Here is a 16,249-nt window from a genome sequence, read left to right as displayed (position 1 = left end):
TTGGATAACATATATTGATTATTATACAGTGCTGGATTTGATTTCTGTATTTAACTTAAAAAACTTAAAATTCTATATAGCTGAAATTGGTCTACACATATTTTCCAATATTTTCTTTAATTGGTTTTGGTATTGAAATTATATCTGTCCACTAAAATAAAGTTTTTTAAAATAAGATGGGCGAAATGTTTAGAATATAGGAAAGACTTGATTATAAAACTATTTGAGCTTTTTGTCTAATTAGGATTTAGAGTTTTGCCTGGCAATACATTTAATTTATTTAATGGTTCTTTTCTATTTGTTTTTGAGTCAATATTAGTAATTCATATTTTTACAAATATTTTCTCTGCTAATTATATTTTCAAATTTAATCAAATAGTTATTCATATTGTTTTCTTACAATTGACAGACATCTCAACTTTATCGTAATTTTATCTCTCCATTCACAAGTATGACAACTCCCTCAATGTCAGCTGGGGCTTACACTGCCTTTAATGACCACTTTGCCAAGCTTATTTCCTGGTATAACAATGAATTTGGCTGCCGCAACGGGGTGATGGGCCTCATTTAAATTTTTTTAAATTTATTTTCAATTTATATATGTTAAGATTCACTTGGGAAAATAGAATTGTGACTAGATTAAGATGTAGAATGGGTCCTTCAGCCCGCTAGCCGCCGCCAGAACCCGATGGCAGGATGCTCATCGTGATGCTTAACCGATTGCAGTGTCTTTTGTGGTGACCAGGCCGCCATGTTGCAAGTGGGAAGAACATGAATGAATAACCATTAGGAAACCTCTCCTGGCTCCTCGGTCTTCCTTGCCTCTGACTGATACTCCCGCCTCCCTGGTGGGATGGAGCTGCTTTTATCCGGGAAGCCAGATCTGGCCGTATTGGCTGCCTGGTCACCGGGGCTGCTTTCAACTCTGGCAAAGTGGACATTGTTGCCATCAATGACCCCTTCATTGACCTCATCTCCATGGTTTACATGTTACAGTATGATTCCACCCATGGCAAGTTCAATGGCACGGTCAAGGCAGAGAAGGGGAAGCTTGTCATCAAGGGGAAGTCCATCTCCATCTTCCAGGAGCGAGATGCCGCCAACATCAAGTGGGGTGATGCTGGTGCCGAATATGTTGTGGAGTCCACTGGAGTCTTCACTACCCTGGAGAAAGCCGGGGCTCACCTGAAGGGTGGGGCCAAGAGGGTCATCATCTCTGTCCCTTCTGCCGATGCCCCCATGTGTGTGATGGGGGTGAACCACGACAAGTATGACAACTCCCTCAAGATTGTGAGCAACACCTCCTACACCACTAACTGCTTGGCCCCCCTCACTAAGGTCATCCACGACAACCTCAGCTTTGTAGAAGGGCTCATGACCACGGTCCATGCCATCACTGCCACCCAGAAGACCGTGGATGGGCCCTTTGGGAAGCTGTGGCATGATGGCCGAGGGGCTGCCCAGAACTTCATTCCGCTTCTACTGGTGATGCCAAGGCTGTGGGCAAGGTCATCCCTGAGCTGAGTGGGAACCTGACCGGCAGGGCCTTCTGCGTCCCCACTCCCAATGTGTCAGTTGTGGATCTGACCTGCCACCTGGAGAAAGCTGCCCAATATGATGACATCAAGAAAGTGGTGAAGCAGGCTTCACAGGGCCGCCTCAAGGGCATCCTGGACTACACCGAGGATCAGGTTGTGTCCTGCGATTTTAACTGTGACACCCATTCCTCTTCCTTCAATGCTGGGGCCAATTGCCCTCAATGACCACTTTGTTAAGCTTATTTCCTGGTATGACAATGAATTTGGCTGTAGCAACAGGGTGGCGGGCCTTATGGTACACATGGCCTCCAAGGAGTAAGAGGCCCCGGACCACCACCAGCCCCAGTGAGAGCACAAGAGGAAGAACTAGGCCCTCAGCTGCTGGGGAGTCCTTCCGTCACTCATGCACACAGAGAATCTCCTGACCTGTCATAATTCCATCCCAGATGCCCTGGAGAAGGGGAGGGGCTTAGGGAGACTGCCTTGTGTCATGTACCATCAATAAAGTACACTGTACCCAGCCAAAAAAAAAAAAATTAAGATGTAGAATGGGTCCATTACGTCCTCTCCAAATGACCTCCTGCTGTCCCTGTAGTCAATTATTTTCTCTACTTTTGGTAACCATCTTTTTAGCTTCGTCTTTTTCAAAACTCCATAAAAATGATCTTTTACTTACTGTAATATGTTTGAGAGTCTTCCAGGTTGTTGCTATGTATCAGTAATTTATTCCTTTCTACTGTTGAATAATACTCCATATGCCAGTTTTTTTACTTCAACTATCAATTGAAGATATTTTTGGCTTTTCTAGGTTTTTTGGTGATTATGAGTACAATTACTATAAATATTTATATACAGGGTTAGAAATATAATTGATTTTTTTCTATATTGATATTGTATCCTCTGATCCTGCTAAACCCATTTATTAGTTGTAGGATATTTTAAAAATTGGTTCCTTGAAGGTTTTTATCATAGAACTCATGTTATCTGTTGAAACAGGGACATTTACTTCATCCTTTATAATGTATATTTTTTTTATATCTTTTCCCTGCCTTTTTGTACTAGTTGAAGCTGCCAGGATGGTGTTGAATAAAAGTGATGAGCTCAGACTCCCTACCTTGTTTCTGACCTTAGGGGTAAAACATTTCAACTCTCATTTTTTAATTTAATGTTAGCTATAGGGTTTTATTCCTTTTGGTGGGATAGGGTTCACTAGGTTAAAAAGATTCCCTTACAATCCTAGTTTGCTGAAATTTTGAGAAATTTTAAGAAATTATGAATGGATAAATTTCAACAAATGCTTGTTCTGCACCCACCACATAATTTTCTTCTTTATAGTTTGTTAATATGGTGTTTCATGTTGATTGCAAAGAACTAACCTGGAGTTCCCAGGATAAACTTCATGCAGTCATTATATATTATTCTTCTAAGATATTATTGGAATTGATTTGAGAATTTTTGTGTATAGATATCAGAGGTATTGGTCTGTAGTCTCTCTCTCTATCATCTATCACTTGTCATGTTTGGAATCAAGGTAATGTGGGTCTGACAAAATTAGCTTGGAAATAGTAATTCTTTTTCTATGTTCTTAAATATATTGTGTAGTACTTGGGCTTTTATCCCATAAATTCAAACTGACAATCTCTCTCTTTTACTTTATGCATTTAGATCTTTTACATTTAATATTATTATTGATTTGTTTGCATGTAAATCTAATATTTTACTGTTTGTTTTTTGTTTGCTCCACTTTTTGTTTTTCTCTTTTTCTCTTTCTTGTCTGCTCATTAGTTATTTGAGTTTTTTTTTTGGGGGGGTACATTTCATTTTAACAGTATTTATTTGTTATCTATTTTTGTATTGAGATAACATTGGTTCACAATCCTGAATATGATTCAGAAGTAGAGGATCACACCTCTTCAACTTTATGTCCCCACCAACCACCAAGGCACCCAGGGTCCTGCAATATAGTCCATTAGGCCCCTCTACCCTCTCCCTCCCTCTCTGGAAACCTTAATTATTTTCTTACTGTTATTGAAATACCATTATTTTACATCCTTGCTAGTCTTTTGACACTATAGGATTCTCCCTTCCCCCCCAGGGTAGTTGCTGTAGCCCTCCCAACTCTGAAACTCCTGTATTTCTCCACCATAGTCTTGTTTTCAACCCCACGTTCCCCTATTTTCACATCTCCCCCCTCTGAAATGCCCAATTTTGAAAGGTTGATTTTAAAGTTTGTCTTTGGCCCTTTGTTTGGGTTCTCTATATTTCACACACATATTAGTGATACCAGTATTTTCTTTCTCCTGGATTGTTTCACCTAGCATAAGCCCTTCCAGCTCCATCCATGTTGCTGCAGATGGCATGAATTATTATTGTTGCATTGCTGAGTACTATTTCATTGTGTGTATGTACCATAGCGCTTGATCCATTCATCTGCTTTTGGGCATTTAGGTTGTTTCCATATCTTGGCTACTGTAAATAGTGCTGCTATAAACATGGGAGTGCATTCATGTTTTTGTATTTTGGGGGGTAGATACCTAGGAGTGGGATTGCTACATCATAAGGCGGATCCATTTTTAGAGCAGGCCCTATGGAAGTGTAAGAGGGTTTCTTTTCCTCCACACCCTTGCCAGCGCTTCTTGTTTCTGGTCTTTTTGAGATGGGCCATTCTCAATGGTGTGAGGTGGTATTTTACTCTTGTTTTGACTTGCATTTCCTTGATAAGTGATGATGGACATTTTCCATATGCCTGTTTGCCATCTGTATGTCTTCTTTGGAGAAGTGCCTATTTAGCTGCTCCCTGTGCTCTTTTTTATGGTTGCTTTGGAATTGTTCACTTTTCAAAAAGTCTTCAATCAATTGCTTTTTGTATTTTGACCAGAATTTTTAGTCGCTGGTGGGAACGATAGGCTATACTGTGCTTATTCAACCTTGGCTGCCCAAATACTGCCTTTTCAAAAGTTCAATCTTGCTATTATTCTTCATGTATTTTTCCAGACATGTATCTGCCTTATTGTTCTTTAAAAAAAGATCCTGACCTTTGTTGTATTGAATATCTGTCTTAGTAGTGTTGTTTGTTTTTCTCCTAATGAAATTCTGCAGAAATCTCTGTTGGTGCCCTTACTGAATGCCTTTGTACCCCATTTGCCAGTTTGTGTGCCCATCTCCCGGCTTTTGTGTGCTTTGCTGTTGAAGGTTTGCACTTGAAATCTTCAAAGGACGGCTGTTGGCCTGAAGCCATCTGCTGGTGTGGTGCACTAGAAGTGCCCAAGGTTTGCATCCCTTCTTCAGCCAGGGACTGGCTGGTGTGGGAACAGAGTCTGCACTTCTTTGCCACAAAACATATTATCTCTTTTTTCTTGTGCTTTCCCGGTTTCTTCTGGGACGACTTCGTTAATAAGCTACTCACATTCTGCTAATCCTTACCGCAGAGGATTTTTTTTTGAAATTACTTTTTTGAATTTACTCTTTTTCTGAACTTATAAGACTAACTCGTTTATTTATTATTCTCTTTATTTTTTATGTAAATGAATTTACCAAGAACTTATCCCACAGCTTATGGTATGTAGAACTTTTTTTCATTTAGCCACAGATATTTTAATTTATCCTTTTTTTTTAAACACAAGTGATTTAGGAATGCCATTAAAATGTTGAAGAGGTTTGTTCTAAAAATCTTTTGTTAAATTCTAATTTAATTGCATTGGGGTCTAAAATGATATCTATTGCTATTTGATTCCTGAAATTTGTTGAGATTTCTGTTTTGTCTACTACTGTAAGTTTGATTACTTGTCAATATTCTTCATTTTTCTATTCGTTAACTGCATGGTTCGCATTTTCTGTATCCTAAGTAGTTTTGTCTGAAGGACCAGTTTCTGATACAGTGAATTAGAATTCCTGCCCTGATTATAAATTTGTCAGCTCCTTCTGGTAATTCTATCAGTTTTAAATTGTGCATTTTGGGACTATGTTGCCGTGAGGTATATATAATTTATGACTATTATATCTGCTTGATGAGACTTTTCCTTTTATAATTACATAGTTTTCTTTAAAAACACCCTTTGTTTCAAGTTCAATATTATCTGCTACTAATATTGTTATTCTTGTTCTGCCATTGTGCCAAGGAGATCTTTTCCATTCCTCTACTCTCTTTTTTTTTTTTTTCTGGGTTGTTTGTATTTGTGTCTCTTACAGAAAGTACCATATTACTGGTTTAAGAAAATTGCAGTCTGTAAGTCTCTGCTTTCTAATTTGAACTTCAATCTATTTTTATTTATTATGATTAGTGATTTGATCAATTTGGATTTCCTTTTGCTACTTATTTTGTATGTTTTCTTTGCTACAATTTTTCATTTTTTTCTCTCCAACTCCCTTTCTGTTTTACAGATGTTACTAAAACTGCTTTTTTTTTTTCCCTCTGTTGATTTCTAGATTATTGCTTTTATTTCATTTTAAGAGATTAACGATTATCCTTATTTTTTATTAAATACATTTTTGAAGTTTAAATTGAGTGAAGTTACAAAACACAAAACAAAACAATCATCAGCATTTCTACCACCAGAAATTCGTCACTTAATTCCTTGACATGTTTGCTAGGAACCCAGTGTATATTTTTACAAAAATGAAACATGCAATTATAGAGACTTCAAACCAGACAGGAATGTACAATGAAGGAATTTAAATGAAAAAATACCACAATCTCAATACCTTAGACAACATAAGTCCAGACACTGCACATACACGGATGCAGGCATTATGGATGCACTGACAGGTGTTATCATCACAAAAATCTCATCCTCTCTAGATGTCCTTTCAAAGAATGAAGTATACTAGAACTTACAAGAAATATGACTGAAGTGAAATAGTGAAACTTCAAATATTAAATAATTGTTAACAATTATTTTCTAGAAGATCCCTTAAAAATAAAGTGGGGAGGGAGCAGCAGGGACGATGATGGTGGACTGTGGGTGCTTTGGTGGTGAGTCACCAGGGTATTAACACCTGAAGGGGGATCCTATACTCCCCCAAATACAACAATGATATAAACCAAGGATACCAAAATAGTAAGAAAAGAAATTTTGAAAAAAATCAGGCATTTATGGTCATTATTGTTGAATTAATCAATTATTTTGATGTTTCAAGGCTTGTCTATTGGCCTTTCCTTTGGAGACTAGACAAGGGAGGTTTTCTTCCCAACTCCTCAATGTTCTCGGTTGTGGTTGGACTTTTCTTTTACCTTATCCAGGATAATGCATGTCATACTTTGTTCTGTAGTCATAATTCTTTGAGTTGTTTCATATTGTTCTATATTTAGATGAGTTCTCTGCTCATTCTTACTTCCTTTCCCCATGTCTAAATTCCTGAATTTATTATTTTTGTTTCTGTGTAATTTGGCTGAATGTATTTGTAAATAGCTCTTTTTTTTCTGGGAAAAAAAAGTGTCCATATGTTTTATATTTTTTTGAAGTATTTATGGTCTGGAGTGGCTGCTTGTTGCCTTTATACAGGAATGAATTTGGCTGGATGACATCCCTGGCTCCTTTCTTTTATCTCAAAGCCCTTTCTTTGATATTCATTCATTCATTGATTTATTTGTGTAGAAGAACTGGCGAGTAAGTGAGAGATGCAAGGGCGGTGGAGGTGAGAGGATTCACCAGAGACAGAGTAGGGAGCAGAACAGGTAGATCTACTGAAACACACTGCTGAGGGGAGCAGAGGGGAGACAGGAGAGGTCTGCTGCGCCATGTAGGTCAGCTACCCGGCCGAGGATCGAACTCAGGTCACAGTGGTGATAGTGCTGAGACTTAACCCCTAGGCCACCAGGGAGACACAAGCCCATTTTCTTTGGGCGCTAGTGTTACTGTCCACTCCAGAGGCCTCTACACACAAATTTTGTTCTTTGTGTGTAGATGTTTAAAGATTTCTCTCTTAACTTGAAGTTTAATAACTCAATTAGGAGGAGATGTGTCTGTGTACTGAGATTTCTCTATCAATTGTTCTTGAAATCTACTGAGTCTTTTTAACTTTAGCTTTGTTTTATTTTTGATCTGGTTTAGTGATTTTTTTTTCAATATAACAAAAATTTCTTGTACTATATCTTTGAATTCATATTTTGCTTCTTTTTTTCTTCCAGAATACCAATTATTCCTAAGATAAACTGTCTTCTTTATTTTTTATTTTTTTTTAAAGATTTATTTATTTATACAAGCACTGGGTACAGCCAGAAGTGCGGGAGGGTGAGAGAATTCACCAGAGCCAGACTGGGGAGCAGAACAGAAAGACTGATGAAATACACTGGTAAGGGGAGTAGCAGACGCGGCAGGAGAAGTCTATAGCACCATGTGGGACCTTCGCTGGTGGCCGGGGATCGAACCGGCGCTGCAGAGGCTGCAGGCAGCTTCGCAGCCCAGTGCTCAACCGCTGTGCCACCAGGGGAGGCCCTAAACTGTCTTCTTTATAGATAGTGCCTCTTTAATAGTTTTGATTTCTTTTTTCCTTTTAATATACATTATTTATGATCCCTAAGTCTTTCCTCTATATCAGTAATTAGACTATCAACAGTGTACCTCTGTTCCTCTATAATAATTTTTTTGATTTTAATTTTGTTTCCCAAGTTTTCTCATTTCTCTTTCTGTCTCTTCTCTATCAGTATCATCCCATTGTTGAATTTTAATTGTATTGAATTTGTGTTTGTATTAAAATTTTGTATAATTTAAACCATGGTGGTCTTTATATTTTTAAATAATTTCTTTATGGGTTTATCATTAACTTACAATACTACATAAATTTCAAGGGTACAGCTTCACACTTTGATATGTATATATATTATAACCACCACCAAAGTTCTAGTGCCATCACAGTATCAAGCTGACCCCCTCTATCTCCTGTCCCTACCCCCTCTCCCACTCTAGTAACCACCGTATTTTTCGCAGCATCTATGAAATACTTTTGTTGTGTTTTGTTAGTTCATTTGTTTATTTATATTCCATATATGAGTAAAGTTATCTTCCATTTGTTGTTCACTTTTTGACTCATTTTGCTTAACACAATCACCTTAAATTCCATTCATGTCACAAAAAACAATATTTCATCTTTTAAAATAGCTGAGTAGATGCTATTGAGTATACATACTACTTCCAGTCACCGGTTGATAAGCACAGCTTGCCTCGATGTCTTGCTATTGGATGCTGCTATGAATGTAAGGTTGCACATATCTTTTTGAATTAGGGTGTTTATATTTTTCAGACAAACACCTAGGAATGGAATTACTGGATGATGTAGTATTTCTATATTCATTTTTAAAGGGAATCTCCATACTGTCTAGAGATTGCATCAACCTACATTAATGGTGGATAATTTCCTTCTGATCCCTGTGTGATGTGTGCTTGTCTTATTTGTTCTCCTTGTACACTGTGCCTGCTCCCTGGGGAGACCAGGACCTCTCAAGTTGGGGGCAGAGGAGGCCATTGGAAGTGATGAACCTCCGGGTCATGTCCTTGGTTCTTGGATCCATGTGTTCTACCCATTGAAGACAGAACACTACAAAATAGCCTTTGATTCAAGGTGTATTCTGAATCTTGAGGACTATAGCCCAACTTTGTAGGATGTAGAGCTTTCGCTGATAGATTTGGTGTGGGAGGATGTGGCAGGCCTACTGGGCTTTGTGTCTGCCTGGTATTTTTTCTTACATATTGGTCACTTGGCACAAGGCAATGCTATGTGGAATTAAATACAACACATACTGTTTGCTTTCGTCAGGAACGGCAAAGCCTTTCCTGAAACATATCGGTAACGGCTTTTTCCAGGGTGGAAGGGGGTCTACTGCCTCCCCTGCAGTGGGTGTTCCCTGTGGGCATTGACTTTTGATACAAAACCACATACACTGGGCTCCCAAAATTTAAGCTACATGAATCTTGTTAGGACATACTAGTTCCCAGTTTTCTTTTTCTTTTTTTTTTTTAAATTTATTTTTCTTTTCTTTATATATTTTTACAACATTGTTCATTTTTGTACAAAGTATGATTTCTCATCTCAGGTGTTGTCTGAATAAAATTCCCACCACCAATTCACCTGTGAAAAGGCACCATAGACTCTTGTGCTCTTCCCTCCTGTTTTGATCCCTCTGCCTCCTCTTCCCCTGCTGAATGTCTCTGATTTGTAGTTTGCCTGCTAGTTTTGTCTTTTTTTTTCCTGATCCCTATAAACATCCTATAACTGAAGCCATCAGATAATTTTCTCTTTCCTTCTGATTTATTTCATTGAGCATAATCCCTTCCAGCTCCATCCATGTTGCTGTGAATGGCATGAGTTTATCTTTTTCGATTGCTGAGTAGTATTCCCTTGTGTATATAGACCACATCTTGATCTAGTCATCTGTTTTTTGGCATTTAGTTTGTTTCCATATTTTAGCTATTGTAAAATAGGGCTGCAATGAACATAGGCATATAGGTTTCCTTTTTGAATTAATATTTTTGTGTCCTTTGGGTAGCTTCCTAGCAGTGGAATTGCTGGGTTATGTGGTAGATCCATTTTTAGTAATTTGAGGGTCCTCCACAAGATTTCTGTAGTGGTTGGACCAGTTTGTGTTCTCAATTTTCTAATCTTTAGATTAGAAACAATTCATACTGCCCAGGAACCTATGTATATTCTTTTAAGATTTTTTTTTTATGATGCATGAAGAGGAATATTTATCTTAAAGTCAACCGAGATAAATTTCACTGTTCATCCCAGAGGAGAGGAAAATTATGCAAGGTGACCACCAAGGCTGAAACCAGGTAAATCCTTACTAATGGTTTATTGATATTACATTAAATTATTGATATTACATTAAATTATTGATATTTTGTTATATGACAAAATAGTATTTAAATTTTTAGATTAATGGTTACCATATAGAAAGCATCTCTGGAATTAAAAACAATAAGATCTTGTTTTCGCATAACACTCCTTAAACGAGGTACAGTTAGTGCAGCATTTCCTTCCCCCCCACAGGCTCCATTCCCTTTACCAGCTATTTATAATATGCTTGGGTCACTCACAGGAGACAAACACTATCAACATGAGAATTTAGCAGCATTTACGATACTTTCTTTTTTGAGTAAAAAGCTAAACTATTCTTTTAGTCCAATAAGCCCACACAGTGTTATTACTTCTGTGCATATGGTAGGATCTTTTAACATTTGTGTAGGTGGAAAATTTCCCATTTTTTGAGGATCACCAAAGACTTTGGGGACTTTATTTTTCCACACTAAAAAAAAAAAAAGAACAGGAGCTGAGTCACCCATGAGAGTCAGACCCACAGTTAAAGCGAGACTTCCACGGAGCTCAGTTCCTGCTGCATGAAGAGATTCAATATCATCCCCAGCTTTTGGCTCCTTTCAGCAATAACTATTCATATTACTTAACAGCCTACGAAGGGAAAAAACAGATGTAAAAAAATACAGCCTAATAAAAATAGTAGAAGCCAAATTCTTTCATTCGAGGGTGTCTCAAAAGAAGAGATTCTGTGGAATGTGGATGCAGAAAAGAAAGTGTCACTCCTAACAGAAAATATGAAATAGGCACTTCTCGAAAGAAGTCATACAGATGGCCAACAGGCACATGAAAATTGTTCATCATCACTCATCAACAAGGAAATGTAAATCAAAACAATAGTGAGATACCACCTCACTCCAGTGAGAATAGCCCGTATTAAAAAACAAACAAACAGAATCAACAAGTGCTGGCACAGGTGTGGAGAAAAGGAGCCATCTCACACTACTGGTGGGAATGTAGACTGGTCCAGCCACTGTGGAAAGCTGTGTGGCTGTTCCTCAAAAGATTAAAAATGGAGCTACCATACAGTTCAGCAATCCCGCTCCTAGGTATCTATCCGAAGAACACAGAAACACTAAATTGAAATGAAACCCATCCTCCTATGTTTACTGCAGCACTATTTACAATAGCTAAGATATGAAAACAACCTAAATGTCCAAACGCAGATGAGTGGATCAAGAAGATGTGGTATGTATACACAATGGAATATTACTCAGCCATCAAATGAGGTAAACCCATGCCATTGGGACCAACATGGATGGGATGGAAGGGAGTATGCTAAGTAAAATCAACCAGGAGAAAGATAAGTCACTGAAATGTGGAATACAGAGAAAACTAAGGGGCAAACAAAGACAAACTTTTAAATCAATCCTTGAAAACTGACCATAGTTCTGAGGCATCTAAAAGTGAAGGGGCAAAGGAAGGAGAGGGGGAGGGTTGAGAAGGGGAATCAGCAGAGCACAACGGACTATGCAGAGGCCTATGGGTGCTTTGGTGGTGGGAGAGGTAGGATGACCACGCCTAAGAGGTCTTATATTGTCAAAAAATTAACAAAGATGTAAAACAATAGTATTACATTAATAAAAGAAATTAAAAAGAAAAAAAGAACTGTGGACACAGCCACTCAAGGCCAGAGGAGAGACCCTGAGAGCACAAGCTCTCAGTTTCATTGGGTCACCAAGTGAGCATAAGCCAGAGAACTGGGACACACCAAGTCACAGCTTTGGCATTCTCTGCTGTTTAGTGCTGGGGTTCAACAGCCTCTGGGGGCTGGGGAGGATCAGTGACCACTGTTATCATGCAGATAAAGGTGGTAATGTGGCTGTCAATCATCAGCTAGAGCTTGGGCTACACATGGTTTGCAGTTCAGCCAATACTTGGTTTCCTGTGAAGGGCTTGAGACTTGTGCAGACACATCTCAAACACGTGTGGGTGACCCTTCTTTTGAAAGACAGAGAAGAGCCTCTTTATCAGCAATTCTGACTTATGTTTTCCTATCAGTTCACCATGTAAACTACAAAAGATGCTGCAAGTGATTGCTGCTAGCTTCTAACCGGGACAAGGCACCAACACTACACACACAATTGAATGAATTACGTCTTCCTGGTTCTTCCTCTGGGCAGGATCCGTATGCCTCTTGGACAAAATAGGTGTGATCTTGTTCAAGAAAATCTTGTAAACATAGGGCCATATTTTGTGTCTCTCTACCAGAAAATTGGCGGGGACCTCCTCAGCTCTAGTATAATTTACATCCTTATACTGTCTTAACCTGGTAGCAACTGCTTGAGGTTTATCATCTTGAAACAGTGTTAAACATTGCTAAGGGACAGTACAAGTTGTGTAAAAAAGTACTCAGGCAATGCTAAAGCGCAGTACTCAAGCAACAGTACTTCAATCGGTCAAAGGACAGTGCCAAGGTGGCTGTCACTATTAGGGGGTTCTCATGCACACACACAATTGCAAGGCCATTCAAGCTCAGGGTCCAACAACAGGGTTGATTTCCAAACAGGAGACAGGGAAAAAGAGAAGAGTTTCTAAGGCCACAGGTGGTGGCTGTCTCACCCCAGACAGTGTCCGCGGTGTCCAGACGTCCCAAATAAAGGTAGCTTGTGGAAGATGGGGTGACACTGCAGCAGCCTGCAGTTGCAGTCTGAAAGCTGGGTAGGACACCGGGCCAGAGAGTGAGGGACTCGACAGCCCTGGGATGTGGGGCTGAGAACCAGAGGCTGTGGTCATCTTTTTGAAAGCAATGTCAAAGGCAGGGCTGGAGGCACTGCACAGGTCTATGGTGGTCTGGAGGTCTGGAATTCTGGAATTTTGCAAATCCATGTTGGCCTGCTGAACTCCATGGAGATGCCCCATCCTCCTCTCTCTTCAGAGGCTCTCTGTTGAATCTTTCTGTTTTAAAGGTGGTCTGATGAATGCTTCCTCTTTGAAGGCTGTGGCAGAATGAATCTCTTCTTTCTTCAGAGACTGGCTGCAGACTGACTCAAGCTGGTTCTTGCCCTGCCTTATATCCACTTCAGGGTGCCCCACTCTATCAGCCTGATTGGACCATCTTCAATTCTAAGCATCTGATTGGACCATTTAACACCAATCAACTTATTTTCCATTTGAATAATAAACTAATGAAGTGAGTTTCAACCCAACTGGTCCATTTAGCTCAAACATGATTGGTCCACTTATCTTGTACCTGATTGGTTCTTTTAGCTTGCACCTGATTTGTTGATTTTAGAATCCTGGAGCCAGATATAAAAGGAGACAAAGCCCACCCTGGTGTGCACTTAGGTCAGGGCAGGCTCCTGGACCTCTTGGCTCTGAGGAGCCATGGCCCACGCCAGTCTTGCTGGGGCTGGAGTAGGGGGAGAGTCCACAGGCAGTGGACTGAGGCTGGTGCCTCTGGCCTTACAAAGCTGCCTCACTTGTGGCCTTTGGGTGCCATGGGGATCCTGTTACAATCCTGCTGCATTACTGGTTCTCTGGTATATCATTAATTCTCATTAAGTATCCGGTGCTGGCCACTCCTACCCTCCAGATCCCACATCATTAGGCATGTGATCACATGATCTGGAGGTAAAAGATCTTTCTTTTATACGCTTTGCCACATTGGCCTTAGATTCTTCTGTAAGAAATGGCCACTGGAGAGATACTGAAGGCCACAGTTCTGGGCCTCTGGCACATGGTGCCCTCACCAGCTAGAACTGCAGAGGAGTTTGGAAACCATTGCCTCCTCTAGGAAGCAGTAGCCCCAGAAAGCTCTGGGAACTTTGTTTTGTCTGCTCTGCTATCTGGCACCCTCCTGTGGCACAGGAACTCACCAGGTCTGTGGGTTATCTCTCTCTCCATTCAAAGTGGACAGCCAGAGGCACTGCTGGAACTTGTAGGGCCATCTCTAAGTGCAGAAGAAGTCCTCTCACCTTGCATCACTATGCTGGGTGTCCCCATCCTGTACACCAGATCCAGATTTTCCTTCCTGCCAGCTGGTTACAGAAATCACTCTACCCCCAGTGAAGACAAAGTTGTGCATTGAGGGAGATGCAATGGCACAACATAAATCAGTGACATGAGGATCTGAGGCACCAGTTGTATAGCTGTTTGTGCCTTTGGACCTGCCTTGGATTCTGGACTAATGACTCATGGAAAGAGGAAACCTAGCACCACCACTTGTGGCTTTAGAGAGCACCCAGTCTGGAATGGCAGTCTTGGTTGCAGTCACTGGGTGCTTCAAGGTCAGAGGCCCAGGCTCTATGTGGCTTTCACATTCTAGAGACTGACTTTTTAATAAAGTGCATTTGCTGCAGCAGACAGTATGACCTGCTCCAAAATCTCAGGAGTCTGTGTTGTAACTCTCCCCCTGGGGCTTCCCAGAGACCCCACACTAAGCCTGCATGTGCTGCCAATATCGCGGACCCAGTAGGATATGCTGAGTCCTGTGACCCGATGGCAGATCTGCTTGTACTACATTCTGGACCTTTACTGGGAATGATTGTGCTTTGAATCTTCTGGTATCAGTGTCAGCGGAGGCTGTACTCAACAGCATACTAAAGATGTAGCTTTATATTTTTATAACAGCTCCATGTTACCCAGAACTGGGGTGATTGCTGCTGCTATTTCTTCCTGTAGCATTGCATGGCTGTCCCTCAATCAATGGGTCTAAGAACTGACATGATGTTGAGCCTGACCATTGGTTTGGTTCTTCTCTGTTTTCTGTTAATTTATCTCCATTCTTGATCAACACCTTTGTTGCCCTGAGATATACCACCGCTGTCCTCTGGGAATCGCCACGCCCCCCTGGAAGTGAAAGCCCCTTACTTTCTACCTGTCTCTGCTGATTGTGTGCTGCTGTCTAGAATTATTATCAGCATAGGGTCAGAAGAGACCCCCCCACTGGGAATCTCAATGATGCCTATGCCTCCCCCCACCCCAACCCCTTCCCCATTTCTTAGGGAACTGTCCCACGAGTGTCTCAAAAAATGTAGCCCTATGATGAAGGCTCAGGTAATGAGAGCTCTGTTCTAATGGGCTCACTTCCCTGAGATCAAAAGTACTAGATCCCTTACCTAATCTTATTCGGTCTCCTATCTGCTCTCTCAGTTTCCAAATCTTACTTGAGGTGAAATTTTTAACAAGAGTTTAGGTGTGTTAGCAGGACAGCGGGTCCCTGAGCCCGGGCAATGTTCCATGCTCCACCCACCCTGGGCTCAGCACCTCCAAGATCCACTCACAGACAAGCGGTTGTCCTTGAGGTCAGGAGGCAGATGGGGGATTTCGAGGAGGGAAGACATTATCTTGCACAGGATTCATCTCCATAGAGGCTTCTGAATAGCAACACAAGGTGGTCTGCTGTGTTCTAGAAAGGAGAAGTGAAGCACAGTAGGCAGGGGGTTCTGGGGCCTCTCAGGGTTCACCGTTCTCAAGTGTCACGAGCTGTCCCCATCCCGAGTCTCAAGGCCCAATTCCCCTCTCTCAAGGCCTTGATTTGCACAGGAACCCTCAGTCCTCTCTGAAGTTCTGCTGCCCTTACAGTTCACACTCTAGGTCCCATCTCCGGCGTGGTCTGTGCTCCGACTGTGTGGAGGAAGCTCTGCGAGCCTTGCCCCGGAGGCCTTCTGGCTGCAGGCTTTACCTCAAGTTGAAAATTAATTGGCTGAGCTGAGACCATCATCTCTTCAGTGCATCGCTGCCATTCAGCCGCCCTCAGCTGGTTCTGCGGATCTTATAATTGCAACCTGCTCCTTCTAACTTAGATTCCAGACACATCAATCACCTAGCATGACCCTTTCACCTGGCAGTGGTTGGGCACACTTCTCCAAGCCTCCTTTCATGAGGTGGGGCCACAGCTCTGGCTGTGGCTGTGGCTCTTGGGTGTGCCCCCGCCACTGGCACACCGGACACTCAGCCCT

General features: G+C 41.0%; 1 pseudogene across 1 annotated transcript; it reads left to right on the top strand.

Moving 5' to 3' along the window:
* Positions 1-963: 963 nt before the first annotated feature.
* On the top strand, positions 964-2,175 carry LOC311186747 (glyceraldehyde-3-phosphate dehydrogenase-like; annotated as a pseudogene). The gene has a single exon. The product of its transcript is annotated as a glyceraldehyde-3-phosphate dehydrogenase-like (transcript).
* Positions 2,176-16,249: the final 14,074 nt, after the last annotated feature.

This window comes from Talpa europaea (genome assembly GCF_964194135.1).
Source record: "Talpa europaea genome assembly, chromosome: 16".
NCBI classification, from domain to species: Eukaryota; Metazoa; Chordata; class Mammalia; order Eulipotyphla; family Talpidae; genus Talpa; species Talpa europaea.
This window is presented reverse-complemented; position numbering and strand designations above follow the sequence as displayed.